The sequence below is a fragment of the Alligator mississippiensis genome, chromosome 4 (assembly GCF_030867095.1).
Source record: "Alligator mississippiensis isolate rAllMis1 chromosome 4, rAllMis1, whole genome shotgun sequence".
Lineage (NCBI taxonomy): Eukaryota > Metazoa > Chordata > Crocodylia > Alligatoridae > Alligator > Alligator mississippiensis.
This window is the reverse complement of record NC_081827.1, coordinates 60,306,335-60,328,972: the sequence shown is the minus strand read 5'-3', so window position 1 is coordinate 60,328,972 and position 22,638 is coordinate 60,306,335.

Sequence of the window (22,638 nt, the reverse complement as noted above, 5' to 3'; positions counted from 1 at the left end):
TCCTCCAGGGCTGGGCTTGTTCTCTGGCAGCCCCTAACTGCAGGCTATAAAAGCCTCCAGCCATTTTGTGGCTTGGGGTACACACCACAGAGAGCCTGGAGGAGCCAGCACTCTGCAGAAGCCCACCAGGCCCTGTGTGCCCCCCTAGACAGGACCCAGGCAAATTCTACCCATCCTGTCCCCTAGCTGGAGCTGCTCCTTGGCCACAGGTTAGTGTTGCAAGGGGCTGTAGCCTGCTGCATACCTTGTCCAGTCCTAAGATTCCCCCCAGGGCTGCTGGCCTGCCTCTCAACCCCAGCTTTGTCTCTTTTCAGGCACTGTGGAAAAGTGCCTCTGCCACATGGCTCCCCATCCCTGGCTGTCCCCCTGTCCTGGGTGCTGCTGGCAGCCCTTCAGGCTGGCATCGGAGGGACATCCAAGAGCCATTGCAGGGGACCATGTCCAGCACATCATCCCCATGGAGCCCTGGCACTGCCCGTGTGCCCATGCTCATCCTGAGCACCTGGGGGCAGTTTGTGTGGGGCAGGCCCTTGAATGTCCACATTTATGAGGCCATTTCAGCCACGATGCATTTGTGAGGCCACTTCCAGATGGCGTGGCAGTGCTGCATGAAGGCTAAGGTCTTGCGGGCACAGTGGGTGGCTGTGAACGACTTCAATTGTCGGTCCAGTTGTGCCCAGAAGACCATACCCTTCATGCGGGAGCTGACCTACATTTTGGCACCCTGGGAGAAAGGCCACACCCCTGCAGGTACCACCAGAAGGGGCGGCCTGCTCTTGCCTGCATCCCGCCCTGATGCCTCTGGTGACACGCCACCAGAGGAGGGGACCTTGGGCCTTCAGCACCCTGCCCCACCCACCTTCCTGACTGCTGCATCCACTGGTAGCTTGGAGATCCTTGCCCAGTGGCTGCTTTGCCTTTGGCCCAGCTCCACACCCCACCATGAGAAGTGGCCAGCCATGCCATCACCAGCTTCCAGCAGTACCAGCTGCTCCCTGCAGGGGGACCTGGCCAGGTGCCAGCCTGCTCCTCACCACAGGTGATGAACACTTGGCACAGCTGGATGCCAATTGCTGATGGGGAGCCCCATGCTAAGCCACCAGCCTCACCAGCCCCAGACACGTGGTAAGTCATGCACTGGGAGAGGGCCCTCCCAGTCCCTGGCTCTACCCCTTTCCCTGGCCCTTGCTCTGCTCACCGCCTAGCCTGTCTGGACTCCTCTGGCCCCAGTTCCATCTCCACAGTGTGCAGAGAGGCAGGTCGCAGTTCAAAACTTTATTGAGAATTCCATGTCCCCGCAGCTGTGCAAGCACAGGCCTCTCAGACACCAAGGAGGACATTGATGCCAGCATTAATGTCCCCTTCAGTAGCAGGAGGCAGGGATAAGTAGCGCTGTGACAGATAGCCCTTCAGGCAGCAAGGAGGTTGTAGGGCAGCCCAGACTTGCCCCCCCATGCCATCGTGGTTCAGGGTCCCAAACCAGGAGTGCAGGTGTGCCCAGGGCATAGTGGCGCAGCGGCAGCAGTGGCCCAGTAGCAGCAGGGCATAATGGCTCAGGCAGCCCTCCACCTGCACAAACAGTTCATCGTGCACTGCCCAAGGCACATACAGCAGGGGCACACTCAGGGCACAATAGTGGTGTTGGGGGGAATCCCTGTGATGCCTCCCTGGAGAGGCCTCCTGCGGGGAGGGCAGGGGCGTGGCCAACACCTCACCCCACCCCAGTTGTCTGAGAGCCCTACATGCCCTGACCCTTGATGACATGGGCTGGGTAGCAGCACAGCAGTTGGCCTGCAGAGATAGGGAGGTGGGGTCTGGAGCTGTGGCAGCAGGTGCTGCCAGCAGCCTGGGACAGGGGAGGGAGATTGCCTGCGGCCAGCACCCAGTGGGTCACCCAACCCAGGGGAGCAAGAGAGGCCTGGGGAGTCTGCCAGTAGCCACCTGGACTGACCCCTGTTCGGACAGCTTACCATGGTCCCTGGACACCCATACATGGCTGACCTCTGATCTGAGGCTGGGCAGTGCAGGGCCTCTGCAGAGCAGCTTATCTTTGCAATGTTGCAAGCTTGCACAAAAGGCTTCTGCCTCATGCCTCTGCAGGGCCAACATCTGGACATGGGGGAGAGGCTGCAGGGCTGTACGGGAGTGCTGCAGCAGTGTTACTACCACCTGCTGCTGAAGCCGCCCAGATGCGCCGGCTATACCAGTGGTGCATCAGAGACTAGACCCTCCTGCTCCAGCAACTGGTGGCAGTAGTTGAGAACTGGGCAGCATGGGATAAGGTGTGGCAGCAGGCTCAGGAGGCATGGGAGCTGGCTTGGTGGGATGAAGACATCACCTCGGAGACTGCCCAGGAGTAGGCACAGGACTGGGTGCAGCAGGCACACTGGGCCTGGCTTGAGGCCCTGAAGCAGTGCTGTGTGGAGCTGCTCCAGCAGTAGCTGGCCAGCCAAGGCCCCTGGGTCCCACCCGCTGCCCTGCAGCAGGCCCCTACCTGGGCCTCAAAGGAGGGCCTCCACCACCTTCCGTCTCCAGGAGACCCTGGCATTTGCTGTGGCCCGACCTGCAAGGGAACTGTCCACAGCCAGGGTGCTGGCTGCCTGCTGCTGGGCTCACACAGTCCTCCACTCTGAGACTCAGAGAAGGACTGAGACTGATGTATAGTTTTTAGTTTGGAAGGAGTGTTTTTTGTTGGTGGTGCATGGGGAGGGTGGTGGAGGGGCTCTGTGTTTTAGGGAGGGAGGGGGCTCTGTTGGTTGAGGAAGGAGGTGGGAGGGACAGGGTAGGGGTTGTGAGGAGAATAAAAGTTTTCATTACAAACATGTGTGTCCTGGAGTGGTGCTGAGGGGTGGGCAGGGGATACCGGGTATGTGGGTGGTGGGGCAGGTGGGTGTCAGTGGGGATGGCTGGGTGCTTCTCCATGTCTTGGCACTCCAGGTGGGGCCAGAACTGGCACAGCAGGTCTTCGAAGGTGGCTCAGGTCATCTGGAACATTTACCCACTGATCATCATCCCATTCCTGCAGCACAATGCGCTGCCACCAGTGCTGTCTGGTGTGGCTGTCCCAAAGACAGTGGGGCTGGTGAGACAGGAGGGTGATGGCAGTCCTGGCAGTGGCATCCATGGAGCTCTGGGACTGGCAAGAGCAGCTGTGTGGCAGCGGGGGCTCTAGGAGGCCATGTACCAGTCATCCAGCAGGCAGCTGAAGCAGTTGGGGGAGTCAGGTAGTGCTAGATGGCTGAGTGCCAGGTGCATGGAACAACAGCAGGTGAGCAGGACAGCTGTGGCAGTCCTGAGGAGTGAGGGACCCTGTCCCTGGGTGTCAGGGCCAGGAGCTGGGGCACCCAATGTTGCAAAGCACAGCTGTGGCAGAAGCAGAGCAGGCATACACTGCCCATGTCTCTACCACACTGCTGCTCTGACACAGGAAGCATTAGTCCAGAGGTCACAATGCATAGGGTATGCTTTCAAGATGGCTGTCAGGTGCTGGTAGCTAGCTCTGGTTTCAGCATGGCTACCGAGTGCTGGCAACTATGTTGCCAGAGACTGGAGCTCCCCTCAGTGGCCACAGGGGCACATGGTGCTTAAGGCACCTTGAATTTCAGCCCACTTAAATTCACCTGTAGACATCTACTGAGGTGGGGATTTAATAGCAGCCTTCAAATACCAAAGAGGATGGAGCTAGACTGTTCTCAGTGGTGGCAGATGATGGAACAAGGAGCAATGATCTCCAGTTGCAACAAGGGAAGCTGAGGTTAGATATTACAAAAAACTTTCTCACTAGGAGGGTAGTAAAACACTGGAACATGTTACACAGACAGGTGGTGGAAGCTCCATCCTTGGAGGTTTTTAAGACCCAGCTAGACAAAGCCTTGGCTGGGATGATATACTTGGGGATGGTCCTGCTTTGATCAGAGGGTTGGACTAGGTAACCTCTTGAGGTCCCTTCCAACCCTAATTTTCTATGATTCTATGATCTCTTTGGCCCAATGAGTTTTTAATTCTTTGCTGCAGTGTGCCAGGCCCCTAAATCCTTTATTTGAAGTGGCCATAGCTATCTAAAGTAGGACATAAGCAGAATTCAGGCATCTGAGTACAAAATTTTGATTAAAAAAAACCCTTTCTCAGCTGCTGTTTAATTATGGAGCCACCTAAACTTTAGGAGTTCTGCAGTGTGTGACTTCCACACTTCCTGACTACTTAGAAGTCCTATACTTGTGTACGCTCTGAAATACCGCCATCTTGACACCTCAGCCCTAAACTTAATCAACCCATAAGCTAGGCATTTCCATGTCTTATTTATCTTTTAACTGATTAATCCAGTTACTGTGTAAAGTGAAAATCATGTGTAGTTTCTGGATCCAGGACTGGAGCCCAGACCTCCTGTTTCCGGGAGGGCTCTTGTGGACACTATGGGAGAGGATTGCCTGGTTTCTGGATTCTGACTGGGCTGAGGTAAGTGCTAATCTCTGAGCTGCTCAGGCTGAGCTATTTCTAGGAACACCCAGAATCAGCACATTAGGCATGTAGAGAACTTTTTTACTTTAAAATAAAGCACCCATGGAATTTAAGTGCCTCCCAGACTAGGTAGCAGCCTGTAACCAGGAACTCAAACCCTGTTGCTTGGGCAGAATGGCAGGGAAGGAAAGGGGACCATAAGAGAGGGCCTGATGTCGGTGAGGGGCTGAGGTGAAGTGAGAGCAGCCTTGCCTTGGATCAAGCATGGGCATGTGTGTATGGATGGAAAGAGGCCACAAATTTAGCTCTTAAGGCAAGTAGGGCCTGAGGAAATATGCATGGAGAGAGAGAGCACGTTAGGCTTACCAAAGTCTGAGGGCAGCCTTCCCTTGTTACCTTTTAACATCAAGGTGTGGCAGATGAGGAAGTAGGGCAAGACCCTGGGAGGCAGGAGCTGGTCAGGTTCAAGGCAGCCACTAGGGGTCATCATGGCAGCCCTTGGGTGGCATCCTGCTACACAGCCAAATTGGTTTTGCTTGATTCACAAGTTTGGAGTTAGACACCCACATAGGCACCTACATTTTGCTTTAGATATTATTATTAGATCTAGTCCTCTGTCCTTATTTCAAAAGCCTGCAGTTCCCATATATAGATGCTTAGCACTTCTTAAAATCATACATAGAGCCTCATATCATGAACAAAAATTATGTTAATAGGAAGAGGCATAACGATGCAGTCAGGGGCCCAGGGCAGCTACCGCATACAGGGACAGCAGCAGCTTCTGGTTGCTGCTATGCTGCCAGCATGATAGCGTGGCCCTGGTAGCATCTGTTTTTCTGCACCCAAGGTCAGCACCTGGGGTAGCATCCCTGGTCACCCTGCCCTAGTTACACCACTTTTCATAGACATAGTTTTGAGTTTCTGGGTCAGAGTGACTTAAGTTGGGTATGCGCACCTGGGGCCTCCAGTTACTGCTCCCTTGCTAATATGCCTCAGCCATGATGTGGGAGTGGGGGAAAATTATTCTAGGAATAATGAATAAGGCACTCTTTATATTCCATGTTGTTTTTGACCTCCTTGTCAGGCAAAGTAGAGCAAAATAAAAAAAAGCATCCAGGCTCAGCTTGAAAATATTTCATACTGTAAAACTTATTTTATTTACTTCTAAATATTTCAGGTTCCTCGTCTTGATATTTTTCATCAATTTCTAGCAGGATTTGTACCCTTAAATCACAGAATCAGTCATAGGAGTAGCTGGCAGAGAAAAGCACACTGCTATCTTTTATGAGGAGTAGCTCATAGGTAGAGATATGATACTCTTTATCTGTTGGTTACATAACTAATTAAAATAGTACTGGGATGCTGGATATGAGGATTCCTAGGTTCTACTCTTTTCTCCAAGAACAAAAATATGGCTTAGTAATAGAGACAGCAGAGCCAGAAGCATGATATGCCTGTTGGGGTTATCTGAAGAAAATAAATGTGAGACCTCTGGCTATAAAAGTATAAGCCTTTACATATAACTTAAAGCAGCATTTCTCAACCTGTGGTTCACGACCCAAAAGTGGGTTGCAAGAATATGTGAAAGGGCTGCGAAGAAACTTTAAAAACAGGACAACAAACTTTAAAAATAGATTCTCCGTTAAAGGAGAAATGTGTGGGAAATTGGCAGAGTTCCAGCCTGGAAGGGGTTGCTTGGGGTGCTCCATGCCCCTCCCCCACCCTACACATTGGGGAGTTAGGGCCTGAGGGTGGGGGCAGTGGGTTGGGAGCAAGGGGCACTTGGTCGGGACTGGCCATTGATGTTTAAAAATGGGTCCTGGTACAAACAACGTTGAGACCCACTGACATAAAGGACTATGTGGGCTAAATGACTGGGTTCATTAGCATGGACCCATACAGGTTTAGGAATCCTAAAGACTAAGAAAACAGACATCTATGCTCCTTGTCACACCATGAATTTCCAAAATTTATGGCCCTGCCTGACAAAAGTGGTATTAATTTGTGTTGCTATTTAGCAGCAGATGTCTATTTGCTTTGTGGTGGGAGAGCCCAGGCAGCCTGGGGCCATCTTTACACTTCAGGTGCCCCAAGCAGATGCTCTGGGGGCTTGGAGGGTCTGATCCTGTGCACCTTAGGAATTCCTTTGCAGTCTCAGGCCCTTCAAGCCCTGGGAGTGCCTGCCTGGCTTTTCTCTCTTACAGATATATGCCCTGGGGAATCTTGGGGCATGTCTGCAAGTGGGAAAGCTAGGGTTTCCCTGCTTACAGAGACAAGCTCCTGGAGATCCTAGTGCACAGCTCTGTAAGTGAGAAAACTGGTGTTTCTCACTTACAGAAAGGCACACCCTGAGATTCCCCAGGGTGTGTCTCTGTAGAGGGGAAAGCCAGGCAGGTGCTCCAGGGCTTAAGGGGACTGATCCTGCATGAGACTTCCCAGGTTGTGCAGGACTGGGCCCCTCAAGCCCTGGGAGAACATGTCTCCCATTGTTCCACTAAATCAACAGGTGGGACAATGCCCAACGTGTTTCACCCAGTGAAGTGGATCAGCTGTGCTGGGACACATCCTGACATAGCTGAACTGCTTGATATGGTGATGTCTATTTCTAGCTATTGATTGTGTCAGAAGGGGACAAAGACATATATACATTGTTAGCATGGGTTACATTTCTTCTAAAATGATGATTGACCAAGTGGTTAAGAGCTGGGTTAATTTATAGTAGAAATGGGGAGTCCCATTCCTAACTTTTCTAAAGTGACATGTGCCTACCTATTTTAGTTGTTAGATTTGTGACAGTAGGCTGGTCTACAACTTCACTGGGGAATTTACAGGGCCAGGGATCTGCAGGGTATGGGATTTTCTGCTGGAAACAATTTATTTCTTTTTGTGTTGAAGATAGGATAAAACTGATGGAATAGAATGGAAAAAAAACCTTGTATTTTAGGATTTGTTGTTTTGGTTTTTATACTGTATGATCATTGAGGAGAAAGATCTGGGCCCACCAAAGGAAGATGTGGATTCCCATGATCTGGTAGTTATCACTAATAATTCTCTTATTAGGAGAATTGTAAGCTGCATAACCCATTTTATCCTCTTGCTGAAAGTGACCTGTTATAGTCAGAGAAAAGAACTTCCTCAAAAGGAAAACAGGATAACATGTGAATTCTCATACTGAATTAAAAAGAAGTTCACACAGGAGCTCAAACCTCGGGACGATTAATGCAGTGAGGTAATGAACAGCTGCTTCACCTGTGTCTCTTTAGTGGTATTTCAATTCTCTTTGAATCTAGAGTTTTGGGGTGGGGAGGGGGAGAGGTTCACTCTACCTTCCTGCCACTTTTCTTTTCTCCTACTGAACTCAACTTACTGTTACCTTTATCTCACTTCCTGTTGCCCTTCCTTTCATTTCTCCTTAGGGATTGTGCTGCCATTGTTGGTGTACTCTCTGTAGAACTCTCCTCTTTAAGAGCCTGATGAGTAGATCAATACAGGCAATGGAAATACTCTCTTTATCATCAGTGGTTATTGGTTTGGGCCTTTATACCCAAATCTAACTGGCACAGAAACTCAAATTCTAACAATGCTCACTGTATGCAGACAGTGTGTGGCATATGCAAGTATTTTGAGGCATTAGGTCAATTTTCACCTTTCTACTTCAAGACAGACATACTAGTTAGTAAATACAGGATGTTCTTTTCAGTAATATCTTAAAGTGATATATTTCAGGACAGAGAAAGAAAAAAGGCAGTTTGAGTATAATAAAAGTAAAATTCATGGGCATTTATTGTTTCTTTTAAATACTCGCTCTCTTCCTATTGCTAGTAAGGAACAAAGTCAAATGATAAATCACTACCTATAAGTCACTCGGCTTACGATCTACTGGATTAATTCCAAGAAGCTTTGAGACCTTCACCAAAACATCAGACTCTAAGTACTTTCATTGTAATTGCAATTCATCTGAAAACAGGACATTAAAGAAGATTTCATCTGACTAACTTTTAAGAACACAGAACTTAATATTGATTATAGAATTGGTTCTCTAATATTGATTGATTTAGGTATTGCCTTTCTAGAAATACTTCTTGATTATTGTCATTTAGAGTGATGATCTTCATTTCTTGAGATCATCTTCTTTGTATTGTTCACATTGGCCCCATATTGTTTTCCTTTCTCCTCAGAGAGAAGATACACATTTTAGGTCATGACATTATTTTTAAATTTGTCTTTTTTTAGACACAAATCTAAATGCAAAATATCCTAAGACTAAAAAGCTTTTTATTAAACAATACTTCAATGGTACAGTATCTTGTTATGTGTCAGAATCCAATACAAATCCTATTTTATTCCCACGTTTCAGTTTACAATGATAACAAGGGGAAATGGAGGTTTGCCATTTATTTGTTTTCTAGTATGTGCACACTGTTTCACTATAACTTTTTGGGTTGTATCTATATTATCTGGGATTCCCATATAGTCTCCTATTTGAATACTAACCAGGCCTAGGAGTGTTTATTTTCTAGAATCCCATGAAATCAGGTGCATTCTGTTCACCATGACTTCAGTCAAAATAAGGCTAGATACAGACATTCCAGGAGGTTAGGGGGAGGTTAGATCACATTAAAAGTGGCCACCTGATCTAATTTAGTTTGCCCAGGTGTGGACCTTAAACTTAGATCCCTAGTTAGGTAGATCTAAGTGTGAACTGTGCAGAAGTCTAAAAATGGCCTGTGCCCGTCTCCATTCAATGACCTGATCCCACACCACCTTTGCCCAGGCAGCTGGTCTCGTTTGCCAAGGAACCTTGTGTAGACCCTGGAGGGTTCCTCAATTACCTTCTGGGTATCACCCAAAGTCACCTGCCATGACTTCAGATGGTTCTTCAGTGGAGGGGATCCCCTCTGAGGATGCCTCCAGAGTTGTCATGTGCTTTGGTGGATGTCTACGGGGCTCCAACCTCCCCTACACCCCGGCCATGCGCTAACCTATGAGACAAGCCTCAGGATCTTTTGCGGCTAGCCCCTTTTGATGTCTTCCTTGGTTCCCACGTGTCCTCTCTCATGGATGGACGCCTCGGGCTTTAGCCAGGCCCAGAGGGTCTGGTGATGCTCTGCCTTCAGGGCTGTCCCTCTTGACACCCTGCGCATTCTACGACGGATGCTGTTGGTCATCGTTGCATTATCACATGGTCTTTTGTCTCCCAATGGGGTCTCTAATTCCCCAAGCCTGGTGTGGAGTGCTAGGCTAACCTTTCCTAGTTGGAAAGTGCTAGCTTAGTTTCTTAGTTGGAACTAAAATAGATCCAACTAAGAAAGAAAAACATGAACAGAACACTCACTACCGGAAAACCCCACGCCACGGGAACAACTCAATGTGAAAGGAAAAGGGATTAATGACAAGACTACAAGAGGAAAGAGACAAAGAGGAGAAACAAAGAAAAGAGGAGCAATCGCAGGGAGAATCCCATGCTCCCTTCATCCCTAATGCCCATAGACTAATGCGTCCCCTGGGTCGGGACCCATGCCTTCACCCCAGTCGGGGTTTCTCCAATCCCCTTCGGGATCTGGCTCCGCCCTGGGGTTGTGGCACTCGCCGCCTCCGGTAGGAGCTCCCTTGCTGGCTCTTGACATTGCCACTGCTGGCCTCCCTGCCAGCTCCTTTGATCCCCACCAGTCTTCCCCGAAGCAGGGATCTCCCACAGCTCCCACTGCTGCCGCTGGTGCCAGCCACTGCCAGCTGCAGCAGCTGGACGTGCTCTGCTCGGCGGTTCCCCAACACTCCTTCGGCACTCGGTGTCCTTCTTCCCATGCTCTTGGGCCTGGTTTTTATCTTTGCCAGGTGACGTCTCTTCGTGATGTCACCCAGCTCCAGCTGGAGATAGGTGTGGCTGATAAACCCCTTGGGCGGTATTCCCTGGCGTGCCTCCTCACTTCTCTGGACCCCTGCAACAGGTAGGTTTTTTTCTTCTTTTGCTTTCAACTGGGGCCTGCCTCTGGACGAGGCTTCCCCCCTTGGTCATCCCTGCATCCCTGGGACATGGCTGATCCGATCTAAATTAACAGTAACTTGGATGTAGTCTAACTTAGATTGGGTCCAGTGAGACTAATGTAAATGAACTTCTATACAGTTCCTAGTGCAGCCCCAGGGCTGGGAAAGTCCAGCCCCTGAACTCAGCCTGGGGCTCTGCTCCCCCCCCACCCCTGAACCAGGCTATTTTTAGCCCCTCCCAGCCCCACCCCTCAACCCCAGACAGACAACCCCCACCCTGAGCTCAGCAAAGCCCCCAATCCCAAAAGTTGCTCCTGGGGCTGGTTTTATTGGCATTCACTGCTGCCAGAAGCTGAAGGAAGTAAGTCATGGAGGGGGAAGGGTGGGCAGGATCAGAGGGTCCCCTCCCACAGAGCCAACAGCCCTCCCAATCCACCCTCTCCACCCCCAACCCTGACTTACTTCCATCAGGCTCCCTGGACTGGTGAAAACCAGCCCTGGGAGCTGTTTGCAGGATCGGGGACAGTTTGGCATCATCAGGAAGGGAGGTCCAGGGGGTCTCCTGACCACTGCTGTAGCCCCTGCTTGCTCTCCCAATTCTCCCAACTACCTCTGCAGACCCCTCCAGCCTCTCTGACCCCTGACCCCCATCCCCATTAGCCCTCCTATCCTGACTTACCTTAGATTGAGTGGCCATTTTTAACTTGATCTAACCCCCCCTAAACTCCCTGAATGTCTAGATGTACCCTAAGTGTAGGTGGTTTGCCGTTTGACCACAACCTTCTTAATAAACATGAACAAATTGGATACATTCTCTTTAGTATGACAGGAATATTGAAGGTTATCCCACTCTATTGAAATTCCCTCCATGAGGGAGTGGATGTGCTATTGTCACAGGCATGGTGAATAACAGTCTCGCTTTCAGCATTCTCATTAACGTTGATTTTCTGCTTTGTCTTAATATGTAATGATTTATCTATCTCCATTATTTGTTTCAGTACTTGCCTCTGTATCTCCCAAAGGAATTTTCACATAAATTGAGTTATACATATCTAGGTTTCTTTGAAAAGGGAAAAGAAACAGACTGAATGTTAAAATGCTGCAGGACATTGAGACAGAGGAGAACTTGCTTTACTGAACTTAACGAAATATCCCTATGTAGAATATTAAAAATGATTGGATTTCACAAGCAAGCATTTGAGAGCTAAACAAATAAAGTATGTTCTACCATATATTCCTAAAAGACAATTCCAGTTGGTGAATGGAGCTGTAGGAAGGCTTTCCAAGTCTGAACCCTTGGATTTAAAATGCCATAGGTATCTTCCAGACAAGGTTCTTTGGGTAGATGTGATATCTTTTATTAGATCAACTAAATACATATTTATTTAGTTGATCTAATAAAAGATCACATCTACCCAAAGAACCTTGTCTGCCTATGTCCTTAGACCAACACGGCTACAAACAACAATCCTAATAGGTATTTTCTGGCTAATTACTACTTTTCCAAAACCAAAGATGTTCCAGGAACTTGGAAATGGCTTTTCTTTCACTTTTCTTTGTCCATGTATTGGGCACCAAAATTTATATGCACAATTATTTCAAAGAGAAAAGGAACAATATACAAAGAATGATTTTATTGAATCTTCAGAGATGTGGTTTTCTCTCTATTCTTTCTGCTTCCTGCTTCTGGTAATTCCCCTTCTTAGCTTTTCAGATGGCACCAGCTGATTGCTACCTTATCTTCTGAGTTCTCAGCAGGTAAGACCATCCTGATCCCAAAGGTATTCTGAGGGCCAGTAATTCCATTCTGGTTAGGTTCTTATACAATACTTATATCTGTGATTTCCAAGTGTCTTCTAAGTTAATATGTTACTAATGTCTTTTCGTCAGCCATCCTCTATAGAAATAACAGAATCATAGGGTTGGAAGCGCCATCTAGGGTCATCTTGTCTAAAACCTGGCACAAACATATTGGGGGCATCTACACAAGATGCTTACTATGGAGTTGCCTAATTAGCTCCACATTAAAGCATCACCATCTACACGTGCAGAGCTATTAGGCCAGAGTAAACTAAGTAACTCTGCCACAGGTTAATACTGCCAGACACAGGTACTATCCAATGGCAGAGTTATTTACTCTGTGGGGGCTGTTTGCTGGCGAGCCCTGCACTATAGCACCCTTGTGGCCCAGTCAGCCCCTCTGCAGCACATTGAGGCAGTTGTGGGGTGGGGAGGGGGTGGGATGGGATGGGATGGGAAGCAGCTCTGGGATGGCAGGCTGATCCTCCAGGGCCCCTGCCAGCCAGGGCTGCACTGCCCTGGCTCAATGTCTTGTTGTCCCAGGCACACATGTAAACTCTACACCTGGGAGCAATAAACTCTGGTGCAAAGTGTTCCAGAGTCTATTGCATCACACTAATTGCATATGAAGATGAACCCTGTGTGTTCTATTTCTAAACCATATTGGACAGTTTCTTATCCGGCCTCTTTTTGAAAACCTCCAATGCAAGAGATTCCACAACTGTCATGGGCAGCCTGTTCCACTGTCCTTTGGTTGTGATCGTAAGGAATATTTTTTCTGAGATTGAATTTAAATCGTCTTTGTTTCAGGGAAGTCAAATAAGTGGCTTTTGCATCTGGACAAACAACTGGGAGGCTTGCTGTCATTGTGATCCTGATTCTTTGCTTTGCTAATTCTTGTTTAGCAAAATTGAGGGGCTCAGGTAGAAAGATGGGTTTGTGTTACCAATTCACTGCCGGGGAGCCGGGGGGGGGGGGGGGGGGGTTACAGTGTACATGTTAGAATGTCTCTATGTAGAGGGTCATTGAAGACAATAAGATTCTGTCTTTTTTGTATGTATGGACTGATGTGCAGAAGTGGTCCCTGTAACTCTTCCTTGGGTAGAGGGAGGATGTTGTATTCTGCTTCTGTTAATAACACTTTTTTCAAAATACTGAATGGAGGTTTTTTCATTCCTTCTTCCTACATCATTTTATTCATGTCTTTCTTTGACCTTCCTCTACAGCACCAGTGCTTAATTACTCCATCATGCTTTGTGTTCCTGAGTTTTAGGCATTACTCTTTGTCATGTTACAATTTTGTAAGAATAATCTTCTTCCTACAAAGGTATTTATACCCTATGATCTTGTCTCCCCTGAGGCTTCTTTTTGGCAGACTTTATAAATGTTAAGTCTAACATTAATATTCCACTCATAAAAGACATTTTAAAACTTTTGTTTGGTATATTTTCTTTAGCTTTTCAGTCCCATTCTTAAAATATAAGAACCAGAAGGGGTTACAACAGAGTAAGATCACAGCAGCTTTTCCCATTTAAAGGGTTCTTTTACTTAGGGCCTTGTTACATCATAGTTCTGGGTGGCTCATGGAGCGCCTAACACCTGGATTGTACACACGTTAACACCTGAAACTAGTTTTAAGCACTTGTTATGTGGCTCAAAGTTATGCCACTTCAGGGTAGGAGTATCTCTGATCCATGTTCCCCAGCTTGTGTTACACTAAGGTATCAGCATAAAATCAATATCAGCATAAAATCGATCATCCCTTTTAAACTCTGTTCTGCCCTTCTCAGTGAAAGGATAAGAATGAATAAAAAAGGGACATTCATTAAACCTATGGCAATTAGCTGAATTAAAACCTCTATCCATGCTAGAACCAATATGGCTATGATTCAGAGATCCTGAAATTATGTATGAGAGGTTGTGAGAGAGATCCATCAATCTGTTTAAAAGTCTTTTGGATTGAGCCTACACTGTATCTACACTGGCTAACTCCATGGACTTCAGTGGCATTCCTCATAACTAACCTTGTTGTTACAGGTGGATTATGATCTTTGGGCATTTTTACACATGCAAGTGCCACAGCGCCAGGTACTTTGAAAAGTGCCCAGTGTTGTTCTGTTTGCAGTTGTATAACCAGCAAAATGCATGTCAGCGTGCCAAAAATGGCAGCGATCCACTTTTGAACTAAAATACATAGTTTTAGTTCATAAGTGCACCACTGCCATTTTCTTTGTGCTGTTGTGCATTTTGCCACTTTTACAATTGCAAGTGACACAGCTCTGTGCGCATCAGGTCGCATGCAGAGCAGACTTGATTAACATGTCGGATCTCCGGCATGTCCGATCATGAAAATGTATGTGTATAAATGCCCTTTATCTTTAATACATCAATCTATTCTTCCAAAATATTAGTAGGTGAAGGGCTGATACCTTAAGCTAAAAATTGAAGCGAAGCTATGGTAAAAATTGCTAAAATCAGACATGCTGCAGCCCCATAAAGCACAAGGTCTTTCTCAGCATGGAAATTTATAATAATTTTTAACATGGCTTAATTGATAATGAGGCATTATATTGATATTGCTACCCAGTTATTTTCACCTTTTGATAAATCTGAATGGATGAACTATGACCAGAAAATTAGCACTAACTGACAAAATAAAGGTGTTGTAAGGAAGTGCTAAGCTGATGCCTCTGCTAGGAGTCTTGGGCTACCCAATCCTATCTTTATGTATTTTTAGGCCCTGATCCTATAATTCAGGGATTTTCAACCTTTTTTAACAAGTGTACCCCTTCTGCTCCAAAGTTTCAGCTCATGTACCCCTTTATATTTTGTTATTGGTTTTAAGGGGCAGAGGGGTGAGGGGACAGATCGAGGCCCCTGTGGTGAGGGAGGGAGTGGGACTGGAGCAGGGGCAGGCACTGCACAGCTGAGGCAGAGTGCGGGACAGAGATGCGAGAGCAGTTCATCCGGGAGGCGTTGGGGAGGGGGGCAGTTCCTGCTGCTGCGCGTGCCCTGCAGATCTGTGTGCAGGGTAGAGGCAGCTGCACCCCACTGCCCCAAGAGCTGTGTGATGCCATGTGCCTGTTGCAGCCAGAGGGGCAAAGGACACACACACACACAAAGATGAAGACAGAGACACACATACACACACACATGCAGACACAGACGCAGACATAGACACAGACACGGAGATACATCAGCACACACACACACACACACACACACATACCCCAGCAGGTAAGTGTGTGTGGAGGAAGGGGTGGTGTGGCAGAGAGGGAAGGGGCTGGGCGAGGAGAGATCGACAATGGGGGAGAGTGTGTCTATGTGCTCACTGCCAAGAGACGGGCCAAGGAGATGAGGGCAGCAGTGCCCCTCTGCAGGCCACACACATGCCACCGGCTGGCTGGAGTGGGAGGGTGGGACTTGCATGTGGCAGCTGCCACTGCCCCATGCTGCTGCTGCCACACCCCGCACCGCTTTCCTGTGGCTGATCACATGTGTGGCTCTGTGGGCTGCTGATAAGCAGTGTACGAGGTGTGAGGCATGTTAGCAGCCTGCAGAGCCACACGTGTGACTGGATTCAGGAAAGCAGTGTGGGGTTCAGCAGTGGTGGTGGCGGCTACCGCATGCAAGCCCCACCCGTCCAGCCAGCTGGACAGGCAGCATATGTGCAGCTCTCAGAGGGGCACTGCTGCCCTCGCCCCCCCAGCCCTGCTCCTGGGAGCAGGCACAGAGAGCGAGCGGAGTTGGGGGACAGGGAGGCACCATGGTGTGCTGTGTGGGGCTGGCAGCGCCTGGCATGTCCCTCCAACTCTCCCAGATAAGAAGCAAAGTATGGGAAGGTGCTGGGAGAAATGCTGCCGCCATGCCCTGGGGCGCTTTCCGTCCCTGCCCGCACATACCCCCTACAGCCTAAGTACCCCAGGGGTATGTGTACCCCTGCTATAATTACAATCCTTGCTATAATTAACTTCATATGGGTACAGGACTCCACCTCCATAGAGCTCTTTACAGGTTCAGAAATTTAGACGGCATGTTCCACATGGCACAGTGGGTTGTTGTGTGCCTTGTATAGTACTACTGAGCATATTATCTGCCATTACCAAATAACTTCCAATAATATAAGTTATCTTAGTCTCATTGTACAAGTCAGAATTTTCAAAATCCTTGCCGGTCCAGCTTATCCATTAATCAAGAAATAGCCAATTATACTTCCAAAGCAAAGGAATTAGACTTGTTTTAAAATATGCCTAATATTGTCTAGTGGGCTTAAAGCCCACATCTAGTGAAAGCTAGAAACTTAAAGCAATTATTTTTCTAGTATCCTTGTTTATCTCTGGATATTTGTATTGTAATACCTTCTCTCTCTCTTTTTTTTTTTAATATAGTAAATGATAATTACACCCCTTGGGTACATCTTGGCTGCTGTCTAAAACACATCTAGAGCTGTTTTCTTATTACTATGAAAAATATTTGAAATGAAAGGTTACATATTACTTATTATCAGGAGCACAAAAGGACCTATGAATACACCTCTATCATTTAAAATTGTTAAGAAGCTCTGAGATATGCTAAATACTAAAAATAATTGGATTAGTCCCCCAAAAGCTCTAACTTCCTCTTCCATTGCATTAGAAAGCAGAGGTGAAAAACTTAAAGATAATCAACGTGTACATTACAAAATGTATCTGTATAGATAGTGTTCCTAGTCCTGGCCTAACAAACATGCAAAAAGGTCTATATTATGCCACAGAGGAGCAAGCACAGCAGAATTTCCCAGTGGTTTCATTATGGCTGAGAGAATAACCTATCCACGGACATAGCTATAATTAAAGCCCTGACCAAATAAAAGAAAATAATTATAATTGTTTAATGTTTCTTAGCACAGGGTTTTTTGTATTGGGATTTGTGAGCTTCTACATACTGAGTGAAATTCAGGCTTAAAGCCCACATCAGTCCCACTTACACCCTCTTTTGAATAATTTTTAACAGTGGGTACATCTACATGAGATGCTTTACTGCACATTAGACTCATCTAATGTGCAGTAAAGCCTCAGTATCTACATGTGTGCATCAATTGCTGTGCATTAAAATTACTCTAATGCACTGTTTGCTAGTACCAATACATTCAGTTACTAGAAAAATGGCACATTAACTAGTGTGCTGAAGCGTACATGTAGAACCTGACCGGGAGTAATTTGCTGCCAGTCAACCTAGGCAGGAGGGGGCCACTGCTGCTTGGCTAAGTCCTGATCTCCACAGGGCAGGGGGAGCTGTCCCAGCTGCAGGGTACCTCCCTCCTAGCCATGTGGAGATTGGGGCTGGCCCTGATTGCTGCACGGCTGGGAGGGAGCTGCCCTGTAGCCAGGACAGTTCCCTCCACCCCACAGAGATTGGGTCCAACCCTTGTGCCCCCTGCCAGCCTGGGGTTGGCACACAATGGAACCTGGAGCTCCTCCTGGCAGCTGAAGGGGTTCAAAGCAGGGCAGGAGCAGCCCTGGACTGAACTGCTCCCATGAGGAGTAAATTTGCTCCTGATGGTTGCACGTTCAGATGCATCCCTGGGTGCAGTTTAATATGCCTGAATTTTCTGCACACTAAACTTACTGTGCCATGTACACCACCCTTCTCCATCTGGGCTGCTTCTTAAACTGAAGCAGCATAGTCTTGTCCACCTAGTGCTCTGGGTGGGTCAATTAACCCCGCTAAATGAGAAAACTAGTTAGTCCCCATCATTTCTGATTAACTTGTCTTCAGCACCACATGGGTGCTGCAAAATTTCTGGTTTAGGAGACAGCCAGTCTGGAACAGTGCAGTGCTGCTGATAGTGCTTGATAGTGCTGCTGCCTGACACAATAAGTTTAATGTGTACACATAAATTTAATGTCACATGACCCTTATGTTGGTTTCTGCAGACGGTGAATTTCATCCAGTATATTACATTCTTCTCTAGGCTGTCTAGCATGACCACTTACAGTGTCATGCTAGACAGTAGCTCCTCTCTTTTCTGGTTGTAATCTGTATTCTATCTCTTGCTTCCCCCATCCCTATTGCTACAAGGAAAAGTTCAGAGAAAAATATATCACCATTATCCAGTTCTTCCCAAATGGTGGCCCTTGGATCAATAGTAGTCTGTGAAACAATGGCAAGTGGGTTGTACCTGGTCTGCAGATTACCTCAGGCTCTCCCCCATTTTTTTTCAAAATTGGATGATGGGGTGCATGGTGATCCTGAAAAATTGTGAGGGTTGACAGTGGTCCATTCATCCAAAGAGTTTGAGAACCAGCTCTGTAATCCAAGTCATTCCCTCTGGTGCAGAAACACATATATCAAAAGACAAGTGTAGACTGGTTCTAGCTGGGCCATGACTGAAAACAATATGACATGCAGATAGACTGGAGAAATACTTAAGAGTGGAGAAATAATCCACAATCAATCAGATGAGATTTAACAAGAATTAGTGCTAGGTTCTGCATACTGGACAGAATAACCACATGCACAAGCACAGATTAGGGAATGACTGGCTAGACTGAAGTAACCAGTAGCAGAGAAGGGCCTGGGGGTTATGGTGGACCACAAACTGAATAAGCTCTACAGTGGACTCCTGGCCTTTTTTCAACAACAACATACTGAGTTGTATTAACAAGAGTGTTACTTGCAAATCAGGGAAAATGATCCTTCCCCTCTATTTAGTAGTAGTGTGGTCTCACCTAGAGTACTATGTCCAGTTTTGGGCCCCAGACTTCAAGAAGTTTGTGGACAGAGTGGAAAGAGTCCACTGCAGAGCGATAAAAATGATCAGGGGCCTGGGAGGCAGGATATATGAGGAAAGGCTGAAAGAACTAGGATTTTTTAGTCTGGAGAAGAGAAAACTGAGGAGGATTTGATTCTAGTCTTCAAATATCTAAAGGGTGATTATAGAGAGGATAGAGATGACCTTTTCCCTGTGGCTGTAGGGGGCTAGGACTAGGAACAACCTAGGGTAAATTTAGGTTATAAATTAAGAGGAACTTTTTGACAAGGAGTGGTCAAGCACTGAAACAGGTTACCTAGAGAACTTGTGGAATCTCCTTGGAAATTTTCAAAAACAGGTTGGACAGACACTTGGCTGAGATGGTTTAGTTAGAGATGATCCTGCCTTGTGAGGTTCTTTCTATTCCTATTTTCCTATGATTCCTATGTGTGTGGTTCTAACTGGAAAATTCACTTATTATAATAAATGCTGAATTCTCTGGCATCTTGGGAAAATACAGAATTGTGGAGTCCTTAGGGTCATCACTGAGGTGAACAAGGCAGACAACAGCTCTCAGAACTAATTTCTTTAGGCTCTCAGCAGACATTTGGAAAGATCACAGTTTACAGTTAGTTCATTATTTTTTGATATTTTCTCTTCTACCATAAAGATCAAAACCAGTTTTATAACAGGGGGAGCTTTGGTGGCAGAATTCACAAGCTCCTGCTAATATACATTTTTTTGATAATGGGATTGATCAATATATTTTTTAATGAGTTTGATCCCAATGTTTCATAGGAAAAAAATTAGCAAATATGCTCTCATTCACAGACTTTGAGAATTCAAGGAATAATGGTAACAATATGCAAATTAGATGTAACAGTCTACTTGACAAATAATGTCTTTTAGAATAATCTACTTGCCAAATAATGACTTCTAGAAACGAATTCTGTGTATATAACTTTTGGTTCTGAAACAGAAAAGAACAAAAACAGATACAGTATGAAACATAGCCTCCTGATAATTGAAGGAAAAAAATAAATAAAAAGTGAAAATAAGATCTTATATTCCATGAGTCCACAGATGCATCATGAGCAGGTCCAAGGAGGTGATCCTCCCCCTCTATGCGATATTGGTCAGGCTGCAGTTGGAGTACTGCGTCCAGTTCTGAGCACCACACTTCAAGAGGGATGTGGCCAGCATTAAGAGGATCCAGAGAAGGGCCACTTGCATGGTCAGGGGGCAGCAGGGCAAGCCCCACAAAGAGAGGCTATGGGACCTGCATCTGTTCAGCCTCCACAAGAGAAGGCTGAGAGGGGATCTGGTGGCCATCTATAAACTTACCAGGGGGACCTGCAGGGACGGGAGAGTCCCTGTTCCCCTGAGCACTACCAGGAGTAACTAGGAATAATGGCCACAATCTGATTGAGAGTAGGTTCAGGCTAGACATCAGGAGGCACTACTTCACAGTCAGGGTGGTTAGGATCTGGAACCAACTTCCAAGGGAAGTGGTGCTCGCTCCTACCCTGGGGGTCTTCAAAAGGAGGCTAGATAATCTCCTAGTCGGAATCATTTGACCCCAACATTCATTCCTGCCCATGGCAGGGGGTCAGACTTGATGATCTGCTCAGGTCCCCTCCAACCCTACCTACTATGAAACTATGAGTTGGAATTTTGCAAGCTGCTGAAGAAATGCATGTTCTTGATTTCCTTATCAAGAGGAATTGGAACTGGAGAACTGACATAACTTCTCATTAGCACTTATCTAAAATCTAATAGCTCCTGCTTCCATATTAATATAAAATTCACAGTACTTCAGCATCTTGGTAATATACCAGCTTAGTTACAGTATTGTAGCTTTCTAGTTCTGTCTTAGTAATATTCAAGAGAAGAGCAAGAGTTCCAGGTATGAAAGGAGTTTGAGCTACTAGGAAAAAACATGTAGGGGTGTGGAAACTCCACAAGTTTGCTTTTGCCATTGTCATTTGTTAGGTCTGCCACATGAAACAGCAGGAAATTTGGACCCAAAATATAAGGACTGACAGATCTCCCACACAGAAACTGCTTACTCTTACAAGGTCATTTAGCCCCATGTCTTTTCTTTAAGTACAATAGCTGCACTCTCTATTCTGTTTGCTAGAGACTCTCCATACTGCCTGCTGCTTCTAAAACCCTCTTGGAAGAGGTCTTGATAGTTTTGTACAGGTTCTGCACAGTGCATCATCCAGTGCAATTTGCCATTAGTAACTTAGTTGGAAGATATAGATCAGATCCCCACACACACTCATTCACATGCTGCAGCATCTACATAGGGCTTCACAGGAGTAAGAGGAATATCACTGGGGCAATCTCTCCTTTCTCTCCCTAGAACCCAAATTCATGGATTTGAGTTTGTCTTATCTTGCAGAAGTGCAAAATAATGTGGCATTTCCTGGACTTAACATTGGAATCTGACTACAAGGAATACTGCAGCGAACAGAGATACCAGTTGATAAAAATGTTGGTTGTGTTACCAGATTTATTAATGAAAAGACAACTCAATCATTCTCTAAGTTTAATAAATTAAAAATGATGACAGTAAAATAATCATTATTTAGTCAAAAGCACATATCAAAATATCTTTTCTTGAGAAACCAATAGCAATTATTCTAGAATCACAGTGACAGGGGAAAAAAGAAAGAAATCCACAACATCAAAAAGTGGGAAGAATGAAGTGCTAAAATCCACTAAGAGAATCCTGCAGAAACATTAAGAGCAAGAGTGAAAATATCAACAATGTGAAGGCATGAAGTTCAAATAAAGTATCTTCCATTGCAAACTACGGTCTCTGGGACCGAATTTTGACCATAAACCAATTGTATGCATCAGGAAGAAAAACTTAAAAGCTTATTTTCTTTATGGAGAAACAGTATGAAAGTGGACTTGTTCTGACTACAGTTTACTTTGAGATGAAACATTTTGGTCATGTATAGCATGTTTGGTGTTAACTAGGTCCCCACACCATTCCTCAGTGTCCTTTCACAGGCGTACAGCCTTTGTTTATCATCCATATTCCCCTGGGGCAAGCTCCTTCCCAGCAGGAGTCAATCCACATAAGCACTTTTCATGGTGCAAACACACAACACGTGGTCTGTTCCCAGACCACTGAGTGCCTGAGTTCAGGTCCGCCACCACCAGCCTGCACTCCCTCCTTCCCTCAGTCCACTTCAGCTGTGTACACAGTCTCCAATACACTCACATTCTCTGGTTGACTCCCAGTTGAAAGGCACTCCAGGCAGAGCCCTCAGGCACCGCTGTGCTGACCCGCCATCTCTCTCCCTCTCAGCTGTGGCTCTCAGGCTCCCAGCTCTCCTTTCTCAGCTCTCTGCCTGTCTCAGGCTCCTCTCTCTAGGAGCCTAACCCCTCCCCCGCTTCTCTCTCTTCCCAGAAGCCCTATTCTGCTCCCTTTCTCCTTTCAGGAAGTCTCTCCTCCTGGTTCCTTCCCCTCCCAGGAAATCTCTCTGGCTCCTTTCCCCAGGAGCCCTCTTAACTACCTGTAGGCCAGCCCACTATCTGGTCATGACTGTATGGACTACATTATGCAGTCTGTTTATGGTTTTGGACATGATCTAATCAAAGGAACAGAGGGGTGCATACTTAAGGAAAAAGTTGTAGGTGAAACT